Here is a 19,631-nt window from a genome sequence, read left to right as displayed (position 1 = left end):
ACTGCCACCCACCCAGAAAGTGTATGGGAGGCTGGTTGGCTGCCAGCCTTCCTTCCATTCCTATGAGTAATGTGAGTGCTCATGAAGGGGACATGGTTGGGTCCACCCCTTTCCCGGTTATCCCCTCTAGGCCTTTTGGCTTAGATCAAGTGTAAAAAAAGAAAGGATCTTGCGACAGATCGCATCCTGAGGCACGTTTTTTTTTGTGTGAATACTTGCACTTGGGTGACTTGTGAGCACATACTGATACATACGTTCTCTATCTGGGGACCATAAATTAAATGGATTTTTGAGAAAGGGAGCTGATTTGGAAGCTTGCTTCTGTCGCCCTATGCATTGACCCGATGTGGCAGTATCTTCGGGTAGTGAACAGTGCACCACCCCATTCCAGTGTTAAACAAGAAAGATTCTCATTTAATCCTCCGTGGGTGAGAATTTGAGTTTGAGAATTGGAGACCAAAATGATGAGTTGCACTGACTGGTTTATGAACGTCTATTCATTTAGCGTTTTAATGACCATGTTTGCACACTGATTGGTGTAAAAAAATAAAATAAAACTAAATAATAATAATCTAGCACACCTGTGCAGGTTTGACATGACATGACAGGTAGCTGTCTTGTGGGTGGTGCTGAATCCTGTTAAATGACATGAGGGTCTCATGCCTATACACAAGGGTGTGTCATTGCTGTTGCTTGACCATGCATTGGTTTCTGTGGTCAGTGAATGATAAAAACAAAATTTACCATCCATTGATGGATGGGAAATCCGCCATGAGGCATTTGTTTTTAGAAACTGCTGCTCACAACCAATGTTGCAATGGAGTGTCTCCATCTGCTGGTGGTATTGGAAAGGCATTAGTGCTATGACAGGGTCTGAAGAAGAAGAAGAAGAAGACGGAAAAAAATATATATAAAAAGAAAAAGAGAGAGAGAGAGAGAGACTGACTTAGTGAGCGAGTGAGTGAGAGAGTGAGAGTGAGTGAGAGTGAATGAGTGAGTGAGTGATTGAGTGAGTGAGTGAGTGAGAACAAATGAGTTAAAGCAAGTGAGTGAGAGAGATCGAATGAATGAAAGTCTGAATGACAGAAAGAAAAAAGGATGAAGAAAGAAGCATGAAGAAAAAAAAATGTATATGGAGTTGCTGACATGAGTGCAATCTACAAAGCCGTTGAGGCTGATCCTCATGGGAGGATTATTGCACCAGGACCCTTAGCACTTTTAAAATGCCATTCAATGCCACGGGCTAGATGTAAACTGCAGATGACCATGTTGTGGTAGTTACCATGGATACCCAAGTGATGTGTGAGCTAACACATAGGCCCAACAGATTCCAAGAAGGCCAGAATCACCAGCGGCACCACCATCGATTGTCAGGTCACCCGGATTCAGCAAATACCAGAGTCCAAAATGATGCAGGTTTATACTGTTAATTTTCAGTTTATCGTTACAGTTGGTGTTATTCCATGTCGGAAGGGACGCAGCTACAGCCAGTGGGGTAACTAGAGACAGGCAGGCAGCTATGTGCAACAAAGGTAGGCGTGTTGTTTTCATATGCAGATCTGAAATATTGTCTTATATGCAAGAGGAGGAGTGATGGGGGTTCAGGCAAAAGCCAGGCTATGGATTGCATTGCTAAATGCTCCATCAGAGTGCAATGGTCGCCTGTCCTTTTTTTAAGTGATGATGTGGGTTTAGCCTGTGCTGTATGTATGTGTGGGTGGCTGACTGCCACCCACCCAGAAAGTGTATGGGAGGCTGGTTGGCTGCCAGCCTTCCTTCCATTCCTATGAGTAATGTGAGTGCTCATGAAGGGGACATGGTTGGGTCCACCCCTTTCCCGGTTATCCCCTCTAGGCCTTTTGGCTTAGATCAAGTGTAAAAAAAGAAAGGATCTTGCGACAGATCGCATCCTGAGGCACGTTTTTTTTTGTGTGAATATTTGAACTTGGGTGACTTGTGAGCACATACTGATACATACGTTCCCTATCTGGGGACCATAAATTAAATGGATTTTTGAGAAAGGGAGCTGATTTGGAAGCTTGCTTCTGTCGCCCTATGCATTGACCCGATGTGGCAGTATCTTCGGGTAGTGAACAGTGCACCACCCCATTCCAGTGTTAAACAAGAAAGATTCTCATTTAATCCTCCGTGGGTGAGAATTTGAGTTTGAGAATTGGAGACCAAAATGATGAGTTGCACTGACTGGTTTATGAACGTCTATTCATTTAGCGTTTTAATGACCATGTTTGCACACTGATTGGTGTAAAAAAATAAAATAAAACTAAATAATAATAATCTAGCACACCTGTGCAGGTTTGACATGACATGACAGGTAGCTGTCTTGTGGGTGGTGCTGAATCCTGTTAAATGACATGAGGGTCTCATGCCTATACACAAGGGTGTGTCATTGCTGTTGCTTGACCATGCATTGGTTTCTGTGGTCAGTGAATGATAAAAACAAAATTTACCATCCATTGATGGATGGGAAATCCGCCATGAGGCATTTGTTTTTAGAAACTGCTGCTCACAACCAATGTTCCAATGGAGTGTCTCCATCTGCTGGTGGTATTGGAAAGGCATTAGTGCTATGACAGGGTCTGAAGAAGAAGAAGAAGAAGACGGAAAAAAATATATATAAAAAGAAAAAGAGAGAGAGAGAGAGAGACTGACTTAGTGAGCGAGTGAGTGAGAGAGTGAGAGTGAGTGAGAGTGAATGAGTGAGTGAGTGAGTGAGTGAGTGAGTGAGTGAGAACAAATGAGTTAAAGCAAGTGAGTGAGAGAGATCGAATGAATGAAAGTCTGAATGACAGAAAGAAAAAAGGATGAAGAAAGAAGCATGAAGAAAAAAAAATGTATATGGAGTTGCTGACATGAGTGCAATCTACAAAGCCGTTGAGGCTGATCCTCATGGGAGGATTATTGCACCAGGACCCTTAGCACTTTTAAAATGCCATTCAATGCCACGGGCTAGATGTAAACTGCAGATGACCATGTTGTGGTAGTTACCATGGATACCCAAGTGATGTGTGAGCTAACACATAGGCCCAACAGATTCCAAGAAGGCCAGAATCACCAGCGGCACCACCATCGATTGTCAGGTCACCCGGATTCAGCAAATACCAGAGTCCAAAATGATGCAGGTTTATACTGTTAATTTTCAGTTTATCGTTACAGTTGGTGTTATTCCATGTCGGAAGGGACGCAGCTACAGCCAGTGGGGTAACTAGAGACAGGCAGGCAGCTATGTGCAACAAAGGTAGGCGTGTTGTTTTCATATGCAGATCTGAAATATTGTCTTATATGCAAGAGGAGGAGTGATGGGGGTTCAGGCAAAAGCCAGGCTATGGATTGCATTGCTAAATGCTCCATCAGAGTGCAATGGTCGCCTGTCCTTTTTTTAAGTGATGATGTGGGTTTAGCCTGTGCTGTATGTATGTATGGGTGGCTGACTGCCACCCACCCAGAAAGTGTATGGGAGGCTGGTTGGCTGCCAGCCTTCCTTCCATTCCTATGAGTAATGTGAGTGCTCATGAAGGGGACATGGTTGGGTCCACCCCTTTCCCGGTTATCCCCTCTAGGCCTTTTGGCTTAGATCAAGTGTAAAAAAAGAAAGGATCTTGCGACAGATCGCCTCCTGAGGCACGTTTTTTTTTGTGTGAATACTTGCACTTGGGTGACTTGTGAGCACATACTGATACATACGTTCCCTATTTGGGGAACATAAATTAAATGGATTTTTGAGAAAGGGAGCTGATTTGGAAGCTTGCTTCTGTCGCCCTATGCATTGACCCGATGTGGCAGTATCTTCGGGTAGTGAACAGTGCACCACCCCATTCCAGTGTTAAACAAGAAAGATTCTCATTTAATCCTCCGTGGGTGAGAATTTGAGTTTGAGAATTGGAGACCAAAATGATGAGTTGCACTGACTGGTTTATGAACGTCTATTCATTTAGCGTTTTAATGACCATGTTTGCACACTGATTGGTGTAAAAAAATAAAATAAAACTAAATAATAATAATCTAGCACACCTGTGCAGGTTTGACATGACATGACAGGTAGCTGTCTTGTGGGTGGTGCTGAATCCTGTTAAATGACATGAGGGTCTCATGCCTATACACAAGGGTGTGTCATTGCTGTTGCTTGACCATGCATTGGTTTCTGTGGTCAGTGAATGATAAAAACAAAATTTACCATCCATTGATGGATGGGAAATCCGCCATGAGGCATTTGTTTTTAGAAACTGCTGCTCACAACCAATGTTGCAATGGAGTGTCTCCATCTGCTGGTGGTATTGGAAAGGCATTAGTGCTATGACAGGGTCTGAAGAAGAAGAAGAAGAAGACGGAAAAAAATATATAGAAAAAGAAAAAGAGAGAGAGAGAGAGACTGACTTAGTGAGCGAGTGAGTGAGAGAGTGAGAGTGAGTGAGAGTGAATGAGTGAGTGAGTGAGTGAGTGATTGAGTGAGTGAGTGAGTGAGTGAGAACAAATGAGTTAAAGCAAGTGAGTGAGAGAGATCGAATGAATGAAAGTCTGAATGACAGAAAGAAAAAAGGATGAAGAAAGAAGCATGAAGAAAAAAAAATGTATATGGAGTTGCTGACATGAGTGCAATCTACAAAGCCGTTGAGGCTGATCCTCATGGGAGGATTATTGCACCAGGACCCTTAGCACTTTTAAAATGCCATTCAATGCCACGGGCTAGATGTAAACTGCAGATGACCATGTTGTGGTAGTTACCATGGATACCCAAGTGATGTGTGAGCTAACACATAGGCCCAACAGATTCCAAGAAGGCCAGAATCACCAGCGGCACCACCATCGATTGTCAGGTCACCCGGATTCAGCAAATACCAGAGTCCAAAATGATGCAGGTTTATACTGTTAATTTTCAGTTTATCGTTACAGTTGGTGTTATTCCATGTCGGAAGGGACGCAGCTACAGCCAGTGGGGTAACTAGAGACAGGCAGGCAGCTTTGTGCAACAAAGGTAGGCGTGTTGTTTTCATATGCAGATCTGAAATATTGTCTTATATGCAAGAGGAGGAGTGATGGGGGTTCAGGCAAAAGCCAGGCTATGGATTGCATTGCTAAATGCTCCATCAGAGTGCAATGGTCGCCTGTCCTTTTTTTAAGTGATGATGTGGGTTTAGCCTGTGCTGTATGTATGTATGGGTGGCTGACTGCCACCCACCCAGAAAGTGTATGGGAGGCTGGTTGGCTGCCAGCCTTCCTTCCATTCCTATGAGTAATGTGAGTGCTCATGAAGGGGACATGGTTGGGTCCACCCCTTTCCCGGTTATCCCCTCTAGGCCTTTTGGCTTAGATCAAGTGTAAAAAAAGAAAGGATCTTGCGACAGATCGCATCCTGAGGCACGTTTTTTTTTTGTGTGAATACTTGCACTTGGGTGACTTGTGAGCACATACTGATACATACGTTCCCTATCTGGGGACCATAAATTAAATGGATTTTTGAGAAAGGGAGCTGATTTGGAAGCTTGCTTCTGTCGCCCTATGCATTGACCCGATGTGGCAGTATCTTCGGGTAGTGAACAGTGCACCACCCCATTCCAGTGTTAAACAAGAAAGATTCTCATTTAATCCTCCGTGGGTGAGAATTTGAGTTTGAGAATTGGAGACCAAAATGATGAGTTGCACTGACTGGTTTATGAACGTCTATTCATTTAGCGTTTTAATGACCATGTTTGCACACTGATTGGTGTAAAAAAATAAAATAAAACTAAATAATAATAATCTAGCACACCTGTGCAGGTTTGACATGACATGACAGGTAGCTGTCTTGTGGGTGGTGCTGAATCCTGTTAAATGACATGAGGGTCTCATGCCTATACACAAGGGTGTGTCATTGCTGTTGCTTGACCATGCATTGGTTTCTGTGGTCAGTGAATGATAAAAACAAAATTTACCATCCATTGATGGATGGGAAATCCGCCATGAGGCATTTGTTTTTAGAAACTGCTGCTCACAACCAATGTTGCAATGGAGTGTCTCCATCTGCTGGTGGTATTGGAAAGGCATTAGTGCTATGACAGGGTCTGAAGAAGAAGACGGAAAAAAATATATATAAAAAGAAAAAGAGAGAGAGAGAGAGAGACTGACTTAGTGAGCGAGTGAGTGAGAGAGTGAGAGTGAGTGAGAGTGAATGAGTGAGTGAGTGATTGAGTGAGTGAGTGAGTGAGTGAGAACAAATGAGTTAAAGCAAGTGAGTGAGAGAGATCGAATGAATGAAAGTCTGAATGACAGAAAGAAAAAAGGATGAAGAAAGAAGCATGAAGAAAAAAAAATGTATATGGAGTTGCTGACATGAGTGCAATCTACAAAGCCGTTGAGGCTGATCCTCATGGGGGGATTATTGCACCAGGACCCTGAGCACTTTTAAAATGCCATTCAATGCCACGGGTTAGATGTAAACTGCAGATTACCATGTTGTGGTAGTTACCATGGATACCCAAGTGATGTGTGAGCTAACACATAGGCCCAACAGATTCCAAGAAGGCCAGAATCACCAGCGGCACCACCATCGATTGTCAGGTCACCCGGATTCAGCAAATACCAGAGTCCAAAATGATGCAGGTTTATACTGTTAATTTTCAGTTTATCGTTACAGTTGGTGTTATTCCATGTCGGAAGGGACGCAGCTACAGCCAGTGGGGTAACTAGAGACAGGCAGGCAGCTATGTGCAACAAAGGTAGGCGTGTTGTTTTCATATGCAGATCTGAAATATTGTCTTATATGCAAGAGGAGGAGTGATGGGGGTTCAGGCAAAAGCCAGGCTATGGATTGCATTGCTAAATGCTCCATCAGAGTGCAATGGTCGCCTGTCCTTTTTTTAAGTGATGATGTGGGTTTAGCCTGTGCTGTATGTATGTATGGGTGGCTGACTGCCACCCACCCAGAAAGTGTATGGGAGGCTGGTTGGCTGCCAGCCTTCCTTCCATTCCTATGAGTAATGTGAGTGCTCATGAAGGGGACATGGTTGGGTCCACCCCTTTCCCGGTTATCCCCTCTAGGCCTTTTGGCTTAGATCAAGTGTAAAAAAAAAGAAAGGATCTTGCGACAGATCGCATCCTGAGGCACGTTTTTTTTTGTGTGAATACTTGCACTTGGGTGACTTGTGAGCACATACTGATACATACGTTCCCTATCTGGGGACCATAAATTAAATGGATTTTTGAGAAAGGGAGCTGATTTGGAAGCTTGCTTCTGTCGCCCTATGCATTGACCCGATGTGGCAGTATCTTCGGGTAGTGAACAGTGCACCACCCCATTCCAGTGTTAAACAAGAAAGATTCTCATTTAATCCTCCGTGGGTGAGAATTTGAGTTTGAGAATTGGAGACCAAAATGATGAGTTGCACTGACTGGTTTATGAACGTCTATTCATTTAGCGTTTTAATGACCATGTTTGCACACTGATTGGTGTAAAAAAATAAAATAAAACTAAATAATAATAATCTAGCACACCTGTGCAGGTTTGACATGACATGACAGGTAGCTGTCTTGTGGGTGGTGCTGAATCCTGTTAAATGACATGAGGGTCTCATGCCTATACACAAGGGTGTGTCATTGCTGTTGCTTGACCATGCATTGGTTTCTGTGGTCAGTGAATGATAAAAACAAAATTTACCATCCATTGATGGATGGGAAATCCGCCATGAGGCATTTGTTTTTAGAAACTGCTGCTCACAACCAATGTTGCAATGGAGTGTCTCCATCTGCTGGTGGTATTGGAAAGGCATTAGTGCTATGACAGGGTCTGAAGAAGAAGAAGAAGAAGACGGAAAAAAATATATATAAAAAGAAAAAGAGAGAGAGAGAGAGAGAGACTGACTTAGTGAGCGAGTGAGTGAGAGAGTGAGAGTGAGTGAGAGTGAATGAGTGAGTGAGTGATTGAGTGAGTGAGTGAGTGAGAACAAATGAGTTAAAGCAAGTGAGTGAGAGAGATCGAATGAATGAAAGTCTGAATGACAGAAAGAAAAAAGGATGAAGAAAGAAGCATGAAGAAAAAAAAATGTATATGGAGTTGCTGACATGAGTGCAATCTACAAAGCCGTTGAGGCTGATCCTCATGGGAGGATTATTGCACCAGGACCCTTAGCACTTTTAAAATGCCATTCAATGCCACGGGCTAGATGTAAACTGCAGATGACCATGTTGTGGTAGTTACCATGGATACCCAAGTGATGTGTGAGCTAACACATAGGCCCAACAGATTCCAAGAAGGCCAGAATCACCAGCGGCACCACCATCGATTGTCAGGTCACCCGGATTCAGCAAATACCAGAGTCCAAAATGATGCAGGTTTATACTGTTAATTTTCAGTTTATCGTTACAGTTGGTGTTATTCCATGTCGGAAGGGACGCAGCTACAGCCAGTGGGGTAACTAGAGACAGGCAGGCAGCTATGTGCAACAAAGGTAGGCGTGTTGTTTTCATATGCAGATCTGAAATATTGTCTTATATGCAAGAGGAGGAGTGATGGGGGTTCAGGCAAAAGCCAGGCTATGGATTGCATTGCTAAATGCTCCATCAGAGTGCAATGGTCGCCTGTCCTTTTTTTAAGTGATGATGTGGGTTTAGCCTGTGCTGTATGTATGTATGGGTGGCTGACTGCCACCCACCCAGAAAGTGTATGGGAGGCTGGTTGGCTGCCAGCCTTCCTTCCATTCCTATGAGTAATGTGAGTGCTCATGAAGGGGACATGGTTGGGTCCACCCCTTTCCCGGTTATCCCCTCTAGGCCTTTTGGCTTAGATCAAGTGTAAAAAAAGAAAGGATCTTGCGACAGATCGCATCCTGAGGCACGTTTTTTTTTTTTGTGTGAATACTTGCACTTGGGTGACTTGTGAGCACATACTGATACATACGTTCCCTATCTGGGGACCATAAATTAAATGGATTTTTGAGAAAGGGAGCTGATTTGGAAGCTAGCTTCTGTCGCCCTATGCATTGACCCGATGTGGCAGTATCTTCGGGTAGTGAACAGTGCACCACCCCATTCCAGTGTTAAACAAGAAAGATTCTCATTTAATCCTCCGTGGGTGAGAATTTGAGTTTGAGAATTGGAGACCAAAATGATGAGTTGCACTGACTGGTTTATGAACGTCTATTCATTTAGCGTTTTAATGACCATGTTTGCACACTGATTGGTGTAAAAAAATAAAATAAAACTAAATAATAATAATCTAGCACACCTGTGCAGGTTTGACATGACATGACAGGTAGCTGTCTTGTGGGTGGTGCTGAATCCTGTTAAATGACATGAGGGTCTCATGCCTATACACAAGGGTGTGTCATTGCTGTTGCTTGACCATGCATTGGTTTCTGTGGTCAGTGAATGATAAAAACAAAATTTACCATCCATTGATGGATGGGAAATCCGCCATGAGGCATTTGTTTTTAGAAACTGCTGCTCACAACCAATGTTGCAATGGAGTGTCTCCATCTGCTGGTGGTATTGGAAAGGCATTAGTGCTATGACAGGGTCTGAAGAAGAAGAAGAAGAAGACGGAAAAAAATATATATAAAAAGAAAAAGAGAGAGAGAGAGAGAAACTGACTTAGTGAGCGAGTGAGTGAGAGAGTGAGAGTGAGTGAGAGTGAATGAGTGAGTGAGTGATTGAGTGAGTGAGTGAGTGAGTGAGAACAAATGAGTTAAAGCAAGTGAGTGAGAGAGATCGAATGAATGAAAGTCTGAATGACAGAAAGAAAAAAGGATGAAGAAAGAAGCATGAAGAAAAAAAAATGTATATGGAGTTGCTGACATGAGTGCAATCTACAAAGCCGTTGAGGCTGATCCTCATGGGAGGATTATTGCACCAGGACCCTTAGCACTTTTAAAATGCCATTCAATGCCACGGGCTAGATGTAAACTGCAGATGACCATGTTGTGTTAGTTACCATGGATACCCAAGTGATGTGTGAGCTAACACATAGGCCCAACAGATTCCAAGAAGGCCAGAATCACCAGCGGCACCACCATCGATTGTCAGGTCACCCGGATTCAGCAAATACCAGAGTCCAAAATGATGCAGGTTTATACTGTTAATTTTCAGTTTATCGTTACAGTTGGTGTTATTCCATGTCGGAAGGGACGCAGCTACAGCCAGTGGGGTAACTAGAGACAGGCAGGCAGCTATGTGCAACAAAGGTAGGCGTGTTGTTTTCATATGCAGATCTGAAATATTGTCTTATATGCAAGAGGAGGAGTGATGGGGGTTCAGGCAAAAGCCAGGCTATGGATTGCATTGCTAAATGCTCCATCAGAGTGCAATGGTCGCCTGTCCTTTTTTTAAGTGATGATGTGGGTTTAGCCTGTGCTGTATGTATGTATGGGTGGCTGACTGCCACCCACCCAGAAAGTGTATGGGAGGCTGGTTGGCTGCCAGCCTTCCTTCCATTCCTATGAGTAATGTGAGTGCTCATGAAGGGGACATGGTTGGGTCCACCCCTTTCCCGGTTATCCCCTCTAGGCCTTTTGGCTTAGATCAAGTGTAAAAAAAGAAAGGATCTTGCGACAGATCGCATCCTGAGGCACGTTTTTTTTTGTGTGAATACTTGCACTTGGGTGACTTGTGAGCACATACTGATACATACGTTCCCTATCTGGGGACCATAAATTAAATGGATTTTTGAGAAAGGGAGCTGATTTGGAAGCTTGCTTCTGTCGCCCTATGCATTGACCCGATGTGGCAGTATCTTCGGGTAGTGAACAGTGCACCACCCCATTCCAGTGTTAAACAAGAAAGATTCTCATTTAATCCTCCGTGGGTGAGAATTTGAGTTTGAGAATTGGAGACCAAAATGATGAGTTGCACTGACTGGTTTATGAACGTCTATTCATTTAGCGTTTTAATGACCATGTTTGCACACTGATTGGTGTAAAAAAATAAAATAAAACTAAATAATAATAATCTAGCACACCTGTGCAGGTTTGACATGACATGACAGGTAGCTGTCTTGTGGGTGGTGCTGAATCCTGTTAAATGACATGAGGGTCTCATGCCTATACACAAGGGTGTGTCATTGCTGTTGCTTGACCATGCATTGGTTTCTGTGGTCAGTGAATGATAAAAACAAAATTTACCATCCATTGATGGATGGGAAATCCGCCATGAGGCATTTGTTTTTAGAAACTGCTGCTCACAACCAATGTTGCAATGGAGTGTCTCCATCTGCTGGTGGTATTGGAAAGGCATTAGTGCTATGACAGGGTCTGAAGAAGAAGAAGAAGAAGAAGACAGAAAAAAATATATATAAAAAGAAAAAGAGAGAGAGAGAGAGAGACTGACTTAGTGAGCGAGTGAGTGAGAGAGTGAGAGTGAGTGAGAGTGAATGAGTGAGTGAGTGATTGAGTGAGTGAGTGAGTGAGTGAGAACAAATGAGTTAAAGCAAGTGAGTGAGAGAGATCGAATGAATGAAAGTCTGAATGACAGAAAGAAAAAAGGATGAAGAAAGAAGCATGAAGAAAAAAAAATGTATATGGAGTTGCTGACATGAGTGCAATCTACAAAGCCGTTGAGGCTGATCCTCATGGGAGGATTATTGCACCAGGACCCTTAGCACTTTTAAAATGCCATTCAATGCCACGGGCTAGATGTAAACTGCAGATGACCATGTTGTGGTAGTTACCATGGATACCCAAGTGATGTGTGAGCTAACACATAGGCCCAACAGATTCCAAGAAGGCCAGAATCACCAGCGGCACCACCATCGATTGTCAGGTCACCCGGATTCAGCAAATACCAGAGTCCAAAATGATGCAGGTTTATACTGTTAATTTTCAGTTTATCGTTACAGTTGGTGTTATTCCATGTCGGAAGGGACGCAGCTACAGCCAGTGGGGTAACTAGAGACAGGCAGGCAGCTATGTGCAACAAAGGTAGGCGTGTTGTTTTCATATGCAGATCTGAAATATTGTCTTATATGCAAGAGGAGGAGTGATGGGGGTTCAGGCAAAAGCCAGGCTATGGATTGCATTGCTAAATGCTCCATCAGAGTGCAATGGTCGCCTGTCCTTTTTTTAAGTGATGATGTGGGTTTAGCCTGTGCTGTATGTATGTATGGGTGGCTGACTGCCACCCACCCAGAAAGTGTATGGGAGGCTGGTTGGCTGCCAGCCTTCCTTCCATTCCTATGAGTAATGTGAGTGCTCATGAAGGGGACATGGTTGGGTCCACCCCTTTCCCGGTTATCCCCTCTAGGCCTTTTGGCTTAGATCAAGTGTAAAAAAAGAAAGGATCTTGCGACAGATCGCATCCTGAGGCACGTTTTTTTTTGTGTGAATGCTTGCACTTGGGTGACTTGTGAGCACATACTGATACATACGTTCCCTATCTGGGGACCATAAATTAAATGGATTTTTGAGAAAGGGAGCTGATTTGGAAGCTTGCTTCTGTCGCCCTATGCATTGACCCGATGTGGCAGTATCTTCGGGTAGTGAACAGTGCACCACCCCATTCCAGTGTTAAACAAGAAAGATTCTCATTTAATCCTCCGTGGGTGAGAATTTGAGTTTGAGAATTGGAGACCAAAATGATGAGTTGCACTGACTGGTTTATGAACGTCTATTCATTTAGCGTTTTAATGACCATGTTTGCACACTGATTGGTGTAAAAAAATAAAATAAAACTAAATAATAATAATCTAGCACACCTGTGCAGGTTTGACATGACATGACAGGTAGCTGTCTTGTGGGTGGTGCTGAATCCTGTTAAATGACATGAGGGTCTCATGCCTATACACAAGGGTGTGTCATTGCTGTTGCTTGACCATGCATTGGTTTCTGTGGTCAGTGAATGATAAAAACAAAATTTACCATCCATTGATGGATGGGAAATCCGCCATGAGGCATTTGTTTTTAGAAACTGCTGCTCACAACCAATGTTGCAATGGAGTGTCTCCATCTGCTGGTGGTATTGGAAAGGCATTAGTGCTATGACAGGGTCTGAAGAAGAAGAAGAAGAAGACAGAAAAAAATATATATAAAAAGAAAAAGAGAGAGAGAGAGAGAGACTGACTTAGTGAGCGAGTGAGTGAGAGAGTGAGAGTGAGTGAGAGTGAATGAGTGAGTGAGTGATTGAGTGAGTGAGTGAGTGAGTGAGAACAAATGAGTTAAAGCAAGTGAGTGAGAGAGATCGAATGAATGAAAGTCTGAATGACAGAAAGAAAAAAGGATGAAGAAAGAAGCATGAAGAAAAAAAAATGTATATGGAGTTGCTGACATGAGTGCAATCTACAAAGCCGTTGAGGCTGATCCTCATGGGAGGATTATTGCACCAGGACCCTTAGCACTTTTAAAATGCCATTCAATGCCACGGGCTAGATGTAAACTGCAGATGACCATGTTGTGGTAGTTACCATGGATACCCAAGTGATGTGTGAGCTAACACATAGGCCCAACAGATTCCAAGAAGGCCAGAATCACCAGCGGCACCACCATCGATTGTCAGGTCACCCGGATTCAGCAAATACCAGAGTCCAAAATGATGCAGGTTTATACTGTTAATTTTCAGTTTATCGTTACAGTTGGTGTTATTCCATGTCGGAAGGGACGCAGCTACAGCCAGTGGGGTAACTAGAGACAGGCAGGCAGCTATGTGCAACAAAGGTAGGCGTGTTGTTTTCATATGCAGATCTGAAATATTGTCTTATATGCAAGAGGAGGAGTGATGGGGGTTCAGGCAAAAGCCAGGCTATGGATTGCATTGCTAAATGCTCCATCAGAGTGCAATGGTCGCCTGTCCTTTTTTTAAGTGATGATGTGGGTTTAGCCTGTGCTGTATGTATGTATGGGTGGCTGACTGCCACCCACCCAGAAAGTGTATGGGAGGCTGGTTGGCTGCCAGCCTTCCTTCCATTCCTATGAGTAATGTGAGTGCTCATGAAGGGGACATGGTTGGGTCCACCCCTTTCCCGGTTATCCCCTCTAGGCCTTTTGGCTTAGATCAAGTGTAAAAAAAGAAAGGATCTTGCGACAGATCGCATCCTGAGGCACGTTTTTTTTTGTGTGAATACTTGCACTTGGGTGACTTGTGAGCACATACTGATACATACGTTCCCTATCTGGGGACCATAAATTAAATGGATTTTTGAGAAAGGGAGCTGATTTGGAAGCTTGCTTCTGTCGCCCTATGCATTGACCCGATGTGGCAGTATCTTCGGGTAGTGAACAGTGCACCACCCCATTCCAGTGTTAAACAAGAAAGATTCTCATTTAATCCTCCGTGGGTGAGAATTTGAGTTTGAGAATTGGAGACCAAAATGATGAGTTGCACTGACTGGTTTATGAACGTCTATTCATTTAGCGTTTTAATGACCATGTTTGCACACTGATTGGTGTAAAAAAATAAAATAAAACTAAATAATAATAATCTAGCACACCTGTGCAGGTTTGACATGACATGACAGGTAGCTGTCTTGTGGGTGGTGCTGAATCCTGTTAAATGACATGAGGGTCTCATGCCTATACACAAGGGTGTGTCATTGCTGTTGCTTGACCATGCATTGGTTTCTGTGGTCAGTGAATGATAAAAACAAAATTTACCATCCATTGATGGATGGGAAATCCGCCATGAGGCATTTGTTTTTAGAAACTGCTGCTCACAACCAATGTTGCAATGGAGTGTCTCCATCTGCTGGTGGTATTGGAAAGGCATTAGTGCTATGACAGGGTCTGAAGAAGAAGAAGAAGAAGACGGAAAAAAATATATATAAAAAGAAAAAGAGAGAGAGAGAGAGAAACTGACTTAGTGAGCGAGTGAGTGAGAGAGTGAGAGTGAGTGAGAGTGAATGAGTGAGTGAGTGATTGAGTGAGTGAGTGAGTGAGTGAGAACAAATGAGTTAAAGCAAGTGAGTGAGAGAGATCGAATGAATGAAAGTCTGAATGACAGAAAGAAAAAAGGATGAAGAAAGAAGCATGAAGAAAAAAAAATGTATATGGAGTTGCTGACATGAGTGCAATCTACAAAGCCGTTGAGGCTGATCCTCATGGGAGGATTATTGCACCAGGACCCTTAGCACTTTTAAAATGCCATTCAATGCCACGGGCTAGATGTAAACTGCAGATGACCATGTTGTGTTAGTTACCATGGATACCCAAGTGATGTGTGAGCTAACACATAGGCCCAACAGATTCCAAGAAGGCCAGAATCACCAGCGGCACCACCATCGATTGTCAGGTCACCCGGATTCAGCAAATACCAGAGTCCAAAATGATGCAGGTTTATACTGTTAATTTTCAGTTTATCGTTACAGTTGGTGTTATTCCATGTCGGAAGGGACGCAGCTACAGCCAGTGGGGTAACTAGAGACAGGCAGGCAGCTATGTGCAACAAAGGTAGGCGTGTTGTTTTCATATGCAGATCTGAAATATTGTCTTATATGCAAGAGGAGGAGTGATGGGGGTTCAGGCAAAAGCCAGGCTATGGATTGCATTGCTAAATGCTCCATCAGAGTGCAATGGTCGCCTGTCCTTTTTTTAAGTGATGATGTGGGTTTAGCCTGTGCTGTATGTATGTATGGGTGGCTGACTGCCACCCACCCAGAAAGTGTATGGGAGGCTGGTTGGCTGCCAGCCTTCCTTCCATTCCTATGAGTAATGTGAGTGCTCATGAAGGGGACATGGTTGGGTCCACCCCTTTCCCGGTTATCCCCTCTAGGCCTTTTGGCTTAGATCAAGTGTAAAAAAAGAAAGGATCTTGCGACAGATCGCATCCTGAGGCACGTTTTTTTTTGTGTGAATACTTGCACTTGGGTGACTTGTGAGCACATACTGATACATACGTTCCCTATCTGGGGACCATAAATTAAATGGATTTTTGAGAAAGGGAGCTGATTTGGAAGCTTGCTTCTGTCGCCCTATGCATTGACCCGATGTGGCAGTATCTTCGGGTAGTGAACAGTGCACCACCCCATTCCAGTGTTAAACAAGAAAGATTCTCATTTAATCCTCCGTGGGTGAGAATTTGAGTTTGAGAATTGGAGACCAAAATGATGAGTTGCACTGACTGGTTTATGAACGTCTATTCATTTAGCGTTTTAATGACCATGTTTGCACACTGATTGGTGTAAAAAAATAAAATAAAACTAAATAATAATAATCTAGCACACCTGTGCAGGTTTGACATGACATGACAGGTAGCTGTCTTGTGGGTGGTGCTGAATCCTGTTAAATGACATGAGGGTCTCATGCCTATACACAAGGGTGTGTCATTGCTGTTGCTTGACCATGCATTGGTTTCTGTGGTCAGTGAATGATAAAAACAAAATTTACCATCCATTGATGGATGGGAAATCCGCCATGAGGCATTTGTTTTTAGAAACTGCTGCTCACAACCAATGTTGCAATGGAGTGTCTCCATCTGCTGGTGGTATTGGAAAGGCATTAGTGCTATGACAGGGTCTGAAGAAGAAGAAGAAGAAGAAGACAGAAAAAAATATATATAAAAAGAAAAAGAGAGAGAGAGAGAGAGACTGACTTAGTGAGCGAGTGAGTGAGAGAGTGAGAGTGAGTGAGAGTGAATGAGTGAGTGAGTGATTGAGTGAGTGAGTGAGTGAGTGAGAACAAATGAGTTAAAGCAAGTGAGTGAGAGAGATCGAATGAATGAAAGTCTGAATGACAGAAAGAAAAAAGGATGAAGAAAGAAGCATGAAGAAAAAAAAATGTATATGGAGTTGCTGACATGAGTGCAATCTACAAAGCCGTTGAGGCTGATCCTCATGGGAGGATTATTGCACCAGGACCCTTAGCACTTTTAAAATGCCATTCAATGCCACGGGCTAGATGTAAACTGCAGATGACCATGTTGTGGTAGTTACCATGGATACCCAAGTGATGTGTGAGCTAACACATAGGCCCAACAGATTCCAAGAAGGCCAGAATCACCAGCGGCACCACCATCGATTGTCAGGTCACCCGGATTCAGCAAATACCAGAGTCCAAAATGATGCAGGTTTATACTGTTAATTTTCAGTTTATCGTTACAGTTGGTGTTATTCCATGTCGGAAGGGACGCAGCTACAGCCAGTGGGGTAACTAGAGACAGGCAGGCAGCTATGTGCAACAAAGGTAGGCGTGTTGTTTTCATATGCAGATCTGAAATATTGTCTTATATGCAAGAGGAGGAGTGATGGGGGTTCAGGCAAAAGCCAGGCTATGGATTGCATTGCTAAATGCTCCATCAGAGTGCAATGGTCGCCTGTCCTTTTTTTAAGTGATGATGTGGGTTTAGCCTGTGCTGTATGTATGTATGGGTGGCTGACTGCCACCCACCCAGAAAGTGTATGGGAGGCTGGTTGGCTGCCAGCCTTCCTTCCATTCCTATGAGTAATGTGAGTGCTCATGAAGGGGACATGGTTGGGTCCACCCCTTTCCCGGTTATCCCCTCTAGGCCTTTTGGCTTAGATCAAGTGTAAAAAAAGAAAGGATCTTGCGACAGATCGCATCCTGAGGCACGTTTTTTTTTGTGTGAATGCTTGCACTTGGGTGACTTGTGAGCACATACTGATACATACGTTCCCTATCTGGGGACCATAAATTAAATGGATTTTTGAGAAAGGGAGCTGATTTGGAAGCTTGCTTCTGTCGCCCTATGCATTGACCCGATGTGGCAGTATCTTCGGGTAGTGAACAGTGCACCACCCCATTCCAGTGTTAAACAAGAAAGATTCTCATTTAATCCTCCGTGGGTGAGAATTTGAGTTTGAGAATTGGAGACCAAAATGATGAGTTGCACTGACTGGTTTATGAACGTCTATTCATTTAGCGTTTTAATGACCATGTTTGCACACTGATTGGTGTAAAAAAATAAAATAAAACTAAATAATAATAATCTAGCACACCTGTGCAGGTTTGACATGACATGACAGGTAGCTGTCTTGTGGGTGGTGCTGAATCCTGTTAAATGACATGAGGGTCTCATGCCTATACACAAGGGTGTGTCATTGCTGTTGCTTGACCATGCATTGGTTTCTGTGGTCAGTGAATGATAAAAACAAAATTTACCATCCATTGATGGATGGGAAATCCGCCATGAGGCATTTGTTTTTAGAAACTGCTGCTCACAACCAATGTTGCAATGGAGTGTCTCCATCTGCTGGTGGTATTGGAAAGGCATTAGTGCTATGACAGGGTCTGAAGAAGAAGAAGAAGAAGACAGAAAAAAATATATATAAAAAGAAAAAGAGAGAGAGAGAGAGAGACTGACTTAGTGAGCGAGTGAGTGAGAGAGTGAGAGTGAGTGAGAGTGAATGAGTGAGTGAGTGATTGAGTGAGTGAGTGAGTGAGTGAGAACAAATGAGTTAAAGCAAATGAGTGAGAGAGATCGAATGAATGAAAGTCTGAATGACAGAAAGAAAAAAGGATGAAGAAAGAAGCATGAAGAAAAAAAAATGTATATGGAGTTGCTGACATGAGTGCAATCTACAAAGCCGTTGAGGCTGATACTCATGGGAGGATTATTGCACCAGGACCCTTAGCACTTTTAAAATGCCATTCAATGCCACGGGCTAGATGTAAACTGCAGATGACCATGTTGTGGTAGTTACCATGGATACCCAAGTGATGTGTGAGCTAACACATAGGCCCAACAGATTCCAAGAAGGCCAGAATCACCAGCGGCACCACCATCGATTGTCAGGTCACCCGGATTCAGCAAATACCAGAGTCCAAAATGATGCAGGTTTATACTGTTAATTTTCAGTTTATCGTTACAGTTGGTGTTATTCCATGTCGGAAGGGACGCAGCTACAGCCAGTGGGGTAACTAGAGACAGGCAGGCAGCTATGTGCAACAAAGGTAGGCGTGTTGTTTTCATATGCAGATCTGAAATATTGTCTTATATGCAAGAGGAGGAGTGATGGGGGTTCAGGCAAAAGCCAGGCTATGGATTGCATTGCTAAATGCTCCATCAGAGTGCAATGGTCGCCTGTCCTTTTTTTAAGTGATGATGTGGGTTTAGCCTGTGCTGTATGTATGTATGGGTGGCTGACTGCCACCCACCCAGAAAGTGTATGGGAGGCTGGTTGGCTGCCAGCCTTCCTTCCATTCCTATGAGTAATGTGAGTGCTCATGAAGGGGACATGGTTGGGTCCACCCCTTTCCCGGTTATCCCCTCTAGGCCTTTTGGCTTAGATCAAGTGTAAAAAAAGAAAGGATCTTGCGACAGATCGCATCCTGAGGCACGTTTTTTTTGTGTGAATACTTGCACTTGGGTGACTTGTGAGCACATACTGATACATACGTTCCCTATCTGGGGACCATAAATTAAATGGATTTTTGAGAAAGGGAGCTGATTTGGAAGCTTGCTTCTGTCGCCCTATGCATTGACCCGATGTGGCAGTATCTTCGGGTAGTGAACAGTGCACCACCCCATTCCAGTGTTAAACAAGAAAGATTCTCATTTAATCCTCCGTGGGTGAGAATTTGAGTTTGAGAATTGGAGACCAAAATGATGAGTTGCACTGACTGGTTTATGAACGCCTATTCATTTAGCGTTTTAATGACCATGTTTGCACACTGATTGGTGTAAAAAAATAAAATAAAACTAAATAATAATAATCTAGCACACCTGTGCAGGTTTGACATGACATGACAGGTAGCTGTCTTGTGGGT

The 19,631-nt window shown here is 43.4% G+C and overlaps 12 pseudogenes; all 12 read left to right on the top strand.

The window, feature by feature from the left end:
• Nucleotides 1-119: 119 nt before the first annotated feature.
• On the top strand, nucleotides 120-383 carry LOC130289172 (U2 spliceosomal RNA; annotated as a pseudogene).
• Nucleotides 384-1,843: 1,460 nt separating this feature from the next.
• LOC130286345 (U2 spliceosomal RNA) lies at nucleotides 1,844-2,107 on the top strand (annotated as a pseudogene).
• A 1,460-nt stretch (nucleotides 2,108-3,567) lies between these two features.
• On the top strand, nucleotides 3,568-3,831 carry LOC130288796 (U2 spliceosomal RNA; annotated as a pseudogene).
• A 1,470-nt stretch (nucleotides 3,832-5,301) lies between these two features.
• On the top strand, nucleotides 5,302-5,566 carry LOC130287965 (U2 spliceosomal RNA; annotated as a pseudogene).
• Nucleotides 5,567-7,021: 1,455 nt separating this feature from the next.
• LOC130288676 (U2 spliceosomal RNA) lies at nucleotides 7,022-7,287 on the top strand (annotated as a pseudogene).
• A 1,462-nt stretch (nucleotides 7,288-8,749) lies between these two features.
• LOC130289595 (U2 spliceosomal RNA) lies at nucleotides 8,750-9,016 on the top strand (annotated as a pseudogene).
• A 1,464-nt stretch (nucleotides 9,017-10,480) lies between these two features.
• On the top strand, nucleotides 10,481-10,744 carry LOC130286343 (U2 spliceosomal RNA; annotated as a pseudogene).
• A 1,467-nt stretch (nucleotides 10,745-12,211) lies between these two features.
• On the top strand, nucleotides 12,212-12,475 carry LOC130287608 (U2 spliceosomal RNA; annotated as a pseudogene).
• Nucleotides 12,476-13,939: 1,464 nt separating this feature from the next.
• Nucleotides 13,940-14,203, top strand: LOC130286342 (U2 spliceosomal RNA; annotated as a pseudogene).
• A 1,464-nt stretch (nucleotides 14,204-15,667) lies between these two features.
• On the top strand, nucleotides 15,668-15,931 carry LOC130286341 (U2 spliceosomal RNA; annotated as a pseudogene).
• A 1,467-nt stretch (nucleotides 15,932-17,398) lies between these two features.
• Nucleotides 17,399-17,662, top strand: LOC130287607 (U2 spliceosomal RNA; annotated as a pseudogene).
• Nucleotides 17,663-19,126: 1,464 nt separating this feature from the next.
• Nucleotides 19,127-19,389, top strand: LOC130288701 (U2 spliceosomal RNA; annotated as a pseudogene).
• The last annotated feature ends 242 nt before the right edge of the window (nucleotides 19,390-19,631 follow it).

This window comes from Hyla sarda, chromosome 8, assembly GCF_029499605.1.
Source record: "Hyla sarda isolate aHylSar1 chromosome 8, aHylSar1.hap1, whole genome shotgun sequence".
NCBI lineage: Eukaryota > Metazoa > Chordata > Amphibia > Anura > Hylidae > Hyla > Hyla sarda.
This window is presented reverse-complemented; position numbering and strand designations above follow the sequence as displayed.